General features: G+C 45.9%; 1 protein-coding gene across 1 annotated transcript in view; it reads left to right on the top strand.

The window, feature by feature from the left end:
• Window positions 1-3,821: 3,821 nt before the first annotated feature.
• LOC132383210 (transmembrane protein 184B-like) overlaps window positions 3,822-10,826 on the top strand; it is a 94,583-nt gene continuing 87,578 nt past the window's right edge. The window contains exon 1 of the mRNA XM_059954100.1: window positions 3,822-3,934. The gene's annotated coding sequence lies outside the window, so the exon portion shown is untranslated. The remainder of the gene's footprint in view (window positions 3,935-10,826) is intronic.

Raw genomic sequence — 10,826 nt, 5'->3', positions numbered from 1 at the left:
AGGAGCTGGATAGATATCTGATGGATAGGGGAATCAAGGGATATGGGGACAAGGCAGGGACTGGGTATTGATAGTGAATGATCAGCCATGATCTCAGAATGGCGGTGCAGACTCGAGGGGCCGAATGGTCTACTTCTGCACCTATTGTCTATTGTCTATTGTCTAATATGGTCAATTATCAGGATAGAAGATCAACATAGATAAAACCTGATTACTTTCATATTACTATAGCCCACCAAGAGCAATTGAAAGTGAATACCCCTGGGCATGGCACACAGAGTCTTTCAAATATTTGGGCATCATTATGCCAAAAGATTTGGCAAAATTATCAGAATGTAATTATCAGCCTCTATATAAAAAAATTAAGGAAGATGTGGCAAGATGGAACCTGATTCCTTTTTTCAGGCTCAGTTCAAGGATTGAGTCTATTAAAATGAATATACTGCCCAGACTGTTAAATCTCTTTCAGACCCTACCAATTGAGATTAATCAAAATCAATTCAATGAATGGAACAAGATGTTATCAAGGTATATTTGACAGGGTAAAGGGCCTAGAGTTTGTCTCAAAACTTTGCAATTAGCAAAGGAACAGTGGGTCTTGCCTTCTCTTAGAGATTATTATTTTGCAGCACAGTTGAGAGCTGTGACATGTTGGTGCAATCCATCATATGACGCTCAATGGAAAAACATTGAGGAGCGGGTACTTCCAATCCCCATCCAAGCTATTTTGGCTGATAACAACCTGCAAAGGTACATTATTACTATTGATAATCCATGGGTGAAATTGACTCTTAAAATATGGAAAACCACTATAAAAGAATATAATCTAGAGGGAGATATTGCAATTCTTAAATAGTGTGCATATGACTCTGATTTTACACCAAATAAATTGAATGCTAGATTTAAGGACTGGACAGCTAAAGGAATAACAGTTCTCTGCAACATAATGATAGAAGGAACACTGTTCAGTTTTGAAATGCTTAAAGAGAAACACTTATTAGAAAAACAAGATTTTTATCGGTATTTACAGATGCGACAATATGCTAATAAGATGCTTAAAAATGTAACCAAGGCAAATACATGTTTGATAGAGCTCTTTAGAAAAGCATATAATTCAGATAATGGTAGTAGAATCATTTCAAGCATGTATAAGGGTAGTCAAATCTTAAAACACATTCGACTTCATACATTACAACAAAATGGGAGAAGGAAGGAGGGATAATTATATCTGAGGAAGAATGGACAATAATATAGAGATATCAATGGAAGTGTACCAATTCACAGAAATGGAGGGAGTTTAGATGGAAAAACTTGAAAAGATATTTTATTACACCCTCTCAGAAATCCCATTGTGATAGTAACCTCCCTGTTTGCTGGAGAAATTGTGGAAATCAAAATGCAACTCATTATCATATTTTTTGGGACTGCCCTGTTATCAAAAACTATTGGAGAGGGATACACAATGCCCTACAAGACATATTTAAATGTGAAATACCCTTGAAGAGTAAGACCATATATTTTGGATATATACCTCAAGAATGGTTGAAAAGAGAGAAATATTTAATGAATATACTGTTGGTGGCTGGTAAAAAGACTCTTACTAGGAAATGGTTATCACAGGAGAGCCCAACTTTAAATACATGAATGGAAATTACAATGGACATCTACAAAATGGAGAAGATAACAGCATCTGTTAATCACAAGCTGAAACAATTTGATTCATACTGGGGAAAAATAGTTTAACTACATAATGCCTCATAGGCCTGATTTTATTCTCACAAATCAATGAATCTGTTGTAAAAACAAGATCACTCCCTACTTGTACATAGTTCTTTCCTTTTGCTTGTTTTTCCTTTCCACTCTTTTCTATAAGTGTATACCTCAGATAAATACTTCGTGGAGATTTGTGATATATATGATTATATGATATCAATGTCTGAAATACATCTTATGGAAATGTTTGTTTGATGAACTTCAATAAAAAAATAAATTCCAAGAATTTCCCCTTCTTCACAGAGTCCACTTCCTCTGTGAAGTACAATGAAAACTATACTGTTGGGACCTCAGCTGGTTCTGGCTCCATGGAAAGCCACTCTTCTCCGTAACAGTCTCTACACTTTCACTGGTTATCTTCTGCCCTTAATTGATTCACAAAATGTTGGGTTAGAGGAGCCACCGTTCAGATTCCACCTTGGTCGTCTCCAATCCAATGGCAGAAACATTGATTTCTCTAACACCTCTCTCTTTCTACACCCCCCTTTGATTCCCTCATTCTAGTGACCTGCTCACCCCTTGTCTTCTAATACCTCACCCTCATGGCCTGCCCAGCATCTCTCTCTGGCACCCCACCTCCCTCCCTCTATTCCATAGTCTATCCTCTTCTCCTGTTAAATTTCTTCTTCTGCCCTTTGCCTATCACCTCCCAGCTTGTCACATCGTTCCCTTACACCTACCCCCCCCCAACCCAACCACCTTCCTCCTCTGTACTCACCCATATCCAGCCAGATTGTACTCTTCCCCCTCCCTCTGCCTCTGTCTTTCTATTCTGGCTTCTGCCCCCTTGCTTTCCAGTCTGGATGAAGTGTCTCGCTTAGCATATGCTCTGGGCACTGTGTAATGATTTGATCACTCTAACGGTATGCAAGGCTCCTTTTCACTGGACGTTTATTTTTTATTTTCTTTAAAGATACACCACGGAACTGGCCTTTCTAGCCCAGGAGCCATACCGCCCAGCCACCCACCTGTTTAACCCTAACCTAATCACAGGACAATTTACCAGTGTGTCTTTGGATACTGGGAGGAAACTGGAAGACATGAAGCAAATCACGGAAGAATATACAAGCTCCATACAAATGGCACTGGAATTGAACTCTGAGTCCGATACTCTGAGCTGTAATAGTGTTGCAGAACTGTGACGGAAACGTAGCACACAATGATTTTTGCTACATGTGACAATAATAAACAAATACTAATACCAAGACACTAACTATTCATTTTCCTCCTTAGGTGCTGTGGACTTGCTAAGTTCCTCTAGCATCAAGATCTGCACCATTAACACTGCTTCCATCCTCTTTGAGATTCTCTGCTTGACGCATCCCAGTTAGTCTGAATGGTTTCAACCCCTAGAAAAATGGAGAAATGTGATGGAACATCCATCCATCCAAAATCCACCCACATCTATCCATATCCATCTGCATCCATCCATTCACATCCATCCAAAATCCACCCACATCCATTTATCTGCATCTTACTACATCTATCCATCCACCCATCCACATCCATCCATATCCATCTGCATCCATCCATTCATACACATCCATCCATTTCCATTCATCAATCCACATCCATCCACCCACCCACATCCATCCATATCCATCTGCATCCATCCATTCATACACATCCATCCATATCCATTCATCAATCCACATCCATCCACCCACCCACATCCATCCATATCCATCTGCATCCATCCATTCATACACATCCATCCATCCACCAACATCCATTCATCAATCCACATCCATCCATTCAACTACATCCATCTATCTTCCTTCCTTTGCTCGTTGCTCCCTCTTCCCCCCTCCCCATTCCGCCATCACCTCTGGCCGGTACGCGGCCCCTTTAACAATCTGTAAGGGTGACGTCACCTCCGCGGTCCGGGGGAAACCAGCGGGAGTGCGCAGGCGCGGGGGTTGCAGCTCTTTAATCCGGGATCGCGGTAGCGCTGGGGTTGTTGTGCTGCTGCGAGAGTGAATGCTCACCGCCCCCCCCCCCCCAATCACCAATACCTCATTGCTTTTAGTTTTGCCCTTCCTCTCTCTTTCCTCACCCAATGTTGCAGCCCCCTCCTTTCTTATCTGTAACGTTTGAAGTTGCCCCTCGCTGTAATATTTCATCAGCGGAGTGACTACATCCCAGTGACAGCCATGCAAAGGTAAGAGGAGGCTGGGAGGGAGGCGAAAATAAAACACTCCTCTGAAGCAAATGCATCTCATTCTGATTAAATCGCCGTGATCTAATTAATAGCAACGCCGTTCTTCATAACTCCCACTGCAAAATCCACGGTTGGCTTAATTGCTGTTTTTTTCTCGTCTGCAGTAGTTTCGGCGAAGCTGTAAATCTGTGATGTGCGTTGAGATCAAATCTGTGTTCAAATGCATGTTAACGTCACACGTTGCAAAAAGAAAAAAAAATCTTCTGTCGAAGATTTTAATCAGCGGAGCCGGGACACGCTGTTCGGCAAAACTTCCTGGTGTCTGTACCGTTTTCGCGTGGGGGTCGTGTGGTGTTTGTTTCGGTCTGTCACGCCCTGTTTTTTTTAGAAAACAGTTTAAAGAGCATCTTTTTATAACCGCTGCTGGCATTCCTTTGCTCTTTTGGTTACGGTTTCGTATTAACAAACGTTAGAACGCTTTCTGGTGGACGTGTGTTATTTTTCTTTAAACTTGCACTCGCCGATCCTTCTTCCCCTCGAAGAAAATGTTTCTGAGGGGAGAGTTATAATCTGCCAGCGGTACGCCGTGCAGCGCTCTCTCTCTCTCTCTCCACTGCACCAGCCGGAGGCTTGTGAGGCTGTCGCCTGTTAGTCCGGCGGAGCTCGGGGGCAGCGAGCCCCCTCTCCAGCTGCGCTGTACGCTTCTGCCCATAAACAAAAATTCATCGACCGTGACACGCACCGAGACTGCAGGACGAGGCAGTAAAGCCGTCTCTCCCAGTTGTCGATGTAACAATCCGTTCTTTTTCTCTCTTTCTGTGAGATGGTGGAGGTGTTGGAGACATTCTGTTACAAGTTTCCGCCTTGATTTTGGTTCCATGTCTGAATGTTATAGTCACGAATACGCGTTTCCTTCTATAAGTGCAGTTTCGTTCGCATTTTGCATTTCAAAACAATTCTCTCTCCCCTACACCGTGGTGTTTTTATTTTGTTTTGTACCGAAGTTTCCCCCCCCCCCCATCTAGTTTCAAAATGGCTGCAACAGGTTTCAGACCAAAGTGGTCCAGAAAGCGACGTTGGCCAGTAGCCCAGCAGAGATATCCAAGGCCCAATTGACCTGACGTAGATTTGTCTTGAGTCTTCTTTTGGTGTGTAAATATTGCTGGAGTTTGTTCCCCATGTTCAGTGGCTCCGGGACAGGTGATGGCGAGACACTCCGATTTGTGTGAAGAGGGAGGCAGTTCCCAGGATCGGATCTTGAGATGATTTTGGACCCAACAGTGCATTTCCAGGTTGGGTGGTGTGCCATTTGGGATCCTGTGGGTGGTGGTGGTGTCCTCGGCGGTGGACGCTGTTGGTTTTGTGGGGGTACCATGGGTGGGTCACTGTTTGGGAGGTGGCGCACATACTAGTTTGGGGGAGGGGGGGAGGTGGAGTATTTATGCTTGTAAACGCAAGAGAATTCCAGAGAAGCTGGAAATCTGGAGCAACACCTACAAAATGCTGGAGGAACTCAGCAGGTCAGGCAGCATCTATGCAGGGGAACAAACATTCGACATTTTAGGCTGAGACCCTTTATCACAGCCTTTCTCAACCTTTTTGCCTGGAGGGATCCCTTGAAATAATTTTCAGGTCTCAGCAAACCCCTACATTAAAAAAAAATTATATTAGTGTGATCAGGAAGTTGATATACTAATCCAAAAACAATGCTCTTTTGAGCAGAGAATGAATTTTTAGCCCCAACCTTTCTCTCCCCCCCCCCCCCCCAAAGATAGTTAAGCTTGGCTTACCTTGAAATTAATCTTTCTTTTCCTTTTTTAAAATCTAAAAACTCAAACGTAATAAATTTCTGTTAAACAACTGGCTTAAGGCAACATGGGATTTTAGTTTTCTAAAGGTAGGCCCTGCCGCGCACTTGCCATACGGGCTGAGAGACCTCTAACGAGATGCTAATGGGGCAGCTCAGTCACTGCCCGCCACTGTGTGTCGCACGTTGCGTGAAATTCAAAAAAACGTTTATGGTTTTAATCACGATCTCTCTAGGGTTTCCGCGGAACCCCGGTTGAGAAACTCTGCTTTAATGAGATCAGAAAGGGAGGGGGAAGAAGCCAGAATAAGGTGGGAGAGGGGAGGGGGAAGGAGTACATGCTGACAGGTTGATAGGTGAGGGGAGTAGGTGGTGGGCATGCGGGGAGGCGATGAAGTAAGAAGCTGACAGCTGATAGGTGGAAGAGAGAAAGACCTGAAGAAGGAGGAGTCTGATAGGAAAGGAATAGACTATGGTGGAATGGGAAGGAGAAGAGGAACCAGAAGGAGGTGATGGGTGAGAGGGAAGAAAAGCAGGGAGAGGGGAGCCAGAATTCAGAATGGAAAAAGGGCGAGAGGGGTGAAATAACCAGAAGTTGGTAAGGTTGATGTTCATACCCAAGTAGAGTTGTTCTTCCAACCTGAGTTTGGCCTCATCATGGCAGTAGAGGAGGCCATGGACAGTCATGTTGGAATGAGAATGGGAAGTTGAATTAAAATAAGTGGGCAGTGGTTGCCTTTTAGTGTTGTGGATGAGGTGGCACTCAACTGAATTTACCGTGCCCTGGGTGGCAGAGAGACTAGGAGTTGCATGAGCCTCACTCATCCAAGAGAGGAGTGGGCTGTTGTACTATTAATGGTGGGAAAGCCTTCAGCTCTCAGGAGGTGATTCGCTTGTCACTTGTGATTCTCAGCCTGCTGTCCATGTTTAAGGTTGTCGTCGACAGTACACATTTGTACAGGTGTACCTTGGAGAGCATCACCGTCTGGTGTGCAGGGGCCACTGCGCAGGGTTGCAAACTCGGCCAGCTCTGTTGTGGACACTAGTCTCCTCACCGTCGAGGACATCTTCAAGAGGCGACGCCTTGAAAAGGTGGCATCACCCAGGATGCGCTCCTCCTTGTCACTACCACTGGAGAGGAGGTACAGGAGCATGGAGAGAGACCCTGAGAGCTGCTGCTTTCCCTCCTTCAGATTCCTGAATGAACAATGAGCCAACAGATGAAAAATGTAACTGCACTAATTTAATTTTTAAAGCATATTTCTTATTGTGGTTTGTAGGACTTGTGTTTTGCTCTGTACTGATGCTGCAAAACAAAATTTCTCAGTGATATTTAACCTGATTCTGAATAATCCCTAGCTTGTTGATAGTGAGGAGCTTGGTCTGGAAGACATGGATGGGTGATTGGACTTGCTGTCAATGCTTGGTGTTTTGTGAATGGCTGATTGGACTTGTGGGTGATGGTCACTGTTCGGTGCTTTACCAAGCCATGGCTGAATGTGGACATGGGCCGGCTGCAGCTGGCTGCGGGCTGCTTCGTCTATGATGCCTTGCGAATGGAGAGCATCCCACCCACGTTGAAGGAGCTGTCGCTGCTCTTTTTGCATCATGGTTCAGATATTTATCGCACATATTTGCATTAACAGTCAACGCAGCCTCAGGATGTGCTGCGGGCAGCCCGCAAGCATTGCTGCACTTCCCCATGCCAGCGTACGTAGCGCGACCACCGTGTTTGTAGAATGCACAGGCATCAACAGCAACAAAACAGTGAAACAAGCCACTTGCCTTCCTCTCATCCTCCTTGCAGTAGGCCATTCTGCCCTTGGGCTGTCATACTGCAAGATCAGAGCTGGTTTAAATGCTATCCCCATATCCCTTAATTCTGAAATATCCAAAAATCTGTTACTGTGCTCAGTGAGCGAACTCAATAACTGAATTTCACAGCCTTCGGGGGAGGACTATTCCAACTTCGCCATCCCCAGAGGAAAGAAACTTCTCCTTTTTGGTCCTCAAGCCAGCAACTCACTTTCAATTCTAGACTCACAGCCAGGAGAAGCAAGCAAAAATGGACCTAGTGCCTTTCTGGTATTTATGATGAATAAACTCTTCTCGGGTTAGTAAAGATGGTAGAGTTGGTCATTGAAAGATTGGTTGTAATCAAGTAGAATTTAAACTTCTGCAGCACTTGCCCCCTTGAAATCTCTTAAGAGTTTGACAGATTTTCCAGTGGAGGTTCATTTGTTTCTGTAGCTGAGAAGAGTGTCCACTGTCTCTGTTCCATGCTTATGAAAAATTTTATTTTCAGCCAAAGGAAGCGGGCAGGTTTGAACCTGGCTTCTGCTGGAGTTTGCATGCTGTAACCGTGTGGGGTTCCTCTGGGTGTTCCGGTTTCCTCCCACATCCCAGAGACCAGTGGCTTAGCTAGCCGCTGCAAATGGCCCCGGTGTGTGGGGCAGTTCATGAAATGTTAGGGGGAATGCAGTGGGCAACTTGAGAGCTCTGGATTGGCTTAGACCTGGTGGGCTGAGGAAGGGCTGAACATAAACCAACACGGTACTGCGCCTCAGGCCCACGGTATTGGGCTGACCTTTTGACCTACTCCAACGTGTCCGTGCTGACCAAGCTAGTCTCATTTCTCTGCTTTGCTCTGAGCCTTTCCTAGCTATGGGCTGAGCACGTACCTTTTTAAACGTCGTTATTGTACCTCCCTCTGCCAGCTCATTCCTTGTGCCCAGTGCCCTCCACCCTCTGCAGGAAGAGCTCTCTCACCAGGGTGTCTTTTAACTCTTTCTCCTCTCCCCGTAAATCTGTGCTCTCCTTCTTATTTGGTTGTCTTTGCTTGGGAGCTGACAGCATCAAAGCAGTCTCTATATGAATGCGCAGCGTCTTGGGCTTTGGGGGTGAGACCTGGTGCAGATAGGATCTTCCTGTGCAGCCTTCCAACTTCGTCACTGTCCCAAAGCAGGGAAATCCCAGCCTAGAATGGATTTCACAGTAAAGATATTCCTGTGACCGGATGGTCAGGACCATTTGCAGTCTCCCAGCCGAGACAAGCTCAGTGGTGGAGAAGACACAGACAACTGATCCCGGGTGCTACCTTTATCTCAGAAGTAATTGCACTGTGATCCTCGTGTCAGTGTGTCACCCCATGTGCAGCGTTTCCTCCTACAACAGCCCCAACCTCTCCCCCCCCCCCCAAAAAAAATCACACTAAATCACGGGGAAATATAGCATGGAAGTGGGCCAATCAGCCCATCCCATCCGTGCTCACCACTGGGCACCCATCCCAAGTAATTACTGTGTCCCATTATCTGAGAAATGCTTTGCTTGGGAATTGGTCCAGAGGAAGTTCACACTAATGTTCTTGTTAATGGAAGGGTTAATGTGATTGTTTGATGGCTCTGGGCCTGTATTTGCTGAAGTTTTGAAGAATGCGGTGGGGGGGGGGGGGGAGGGAGATCTTACTGAAACCTATGGAATGTGGAAGTGCAGACAGAGTGGATGTAGAGAGGATGTTCCCAATAGTGGAGGAGTCTGGGACCAATGGGCACAGCCTCAGAATAGAACAGAGATGAAGGTTTTTATCAGCCAGAAGGCAATGAGTCTCCGGAATTCATTGCTATAGACAGCTGTAGAGAGTATGTTACTGGGTATATTTAAAGTGGAGGTTGATAAGTTCTTAATTAGTAAGGGTGTCAAAGTTACACGGAGAGGGCAGGAGAATGGGATTGAAGTCATGATACAGGAGTCTGTATGGGCTGACTGGACCAATTGTGCTGTTGTATTTTATGGTACCCCTGTGTGCCTAAACAATTCGTGTTCTCATCTAAAGAGTTCTTAAATGTTGTGTACTGCTGTCCATTTCCCTCACCATTTTATGCACTTCAATCTCTAAATCCATCTGCAGTCAACACACACACACACACACACACACACACACCATCTATGGGTGGGAATGGCCTGGCGGTGTTTCGAATTGAGCCCCTTCAGCAGCACTGGAAGGGAAAGGGACAGAAGCCAGAGTGAGAGGGTGGGGAGGGGGACGAGTACAAGCTGGAAGTGATAGGTGAGGCCAGGTGGGTGGGAGAGTGGGGGGGGAATGAAGTGAGCAGCCAGGGAGATGATGGGTGAGACCAGGTGAAGGGGAAGGTGGGTGGATGGGTGGCAGGTGATGGGTGAGGGGTAGAAGGTGCGAGAGTGTGGGGGATGAAGTGAGAAGCCAGCGGGTGATGTGTAGAAGGACGAAGGGGTAGGAGAAGAACGAATGTGAGAGGAGAGGACAGTGGATCACAATGAGGAGGAGGAGGATGGGAATCATTTTCTTGGGAAGAACACCCTGCTCTCTGGGTAGAACAGGTCCTCTCTCTCTCTCCCCCCCCCCCATCTGAAATCAGAGTATAGTTTTATCTTTCTGAGATGGGGAATGTTTCTTGTGGTCTGCCTACTCTATTCCCCTGATAAATGTTATATATTTCAGTCATGTCCACTCTTCCTGAGAGAACAAACTTGGGCTTGCCTCTTTCTCGAAAGTGAAATGCTGCTCCACCCCCAACAACATCTTGGTGAATCTTCACTCCTCCCTATCATTCCCTCCTTCCTCCCCCCCCCCCCCCCCACCCTCGATCTCTTCAGAAGTCTTGGGTTACCTCTCCTGACTCTCGTCTAATAAAGGGCATCCTCAGTTTCAGAACAATTGTAGTGTGTTTTTGTCTTCAGTCATTCTGGTGACATTAGCAGGACCTGGCAGGCTTTCATTTTTCTGCACAAAGGCATGAACTCTTAAGTTCTGAACCCAGTATTTGCCCCAGTCGCCTCCATCCAGGCATCAAGATGGTACACCTCAAGGTGAACGCAGGAACCCAGGCATTGCATCTCTTGGGCTACATAGATCCATTAGATACGTAAAGGCGCCATAGAAAGCTTCGCATCTGGATGCTTCAGGGCTTTGTTAGGCGGCTGCCCAAGGACGCAGTAGACTGCTGAGTTGTGGACACAACAGAGCACATCACAGAAGCAAGCATCCCCTCTGGACTCTGAGTAAAGCAGCCAACATAATCAAAGATCCCACCCACCCTGGACGCTCTG

This window comes from Hypanus sabinus, chromosome 29, assembly GCF_030144855.1.
Source record: "Hypanus sabinus isolate sHypSab1 chromosome 29, sHypSab1.hap1, whole genome shotgun sequence".
NCBI lineage: Eukaryota > Metazoa > Chordata > Chondrichthyes > Myliobatiformes > Dasyatidae > Hypanus > Hypanus sabinus.
This window is presented reverse-complemented; position numbering and strand designations above follow the sequence as displayed.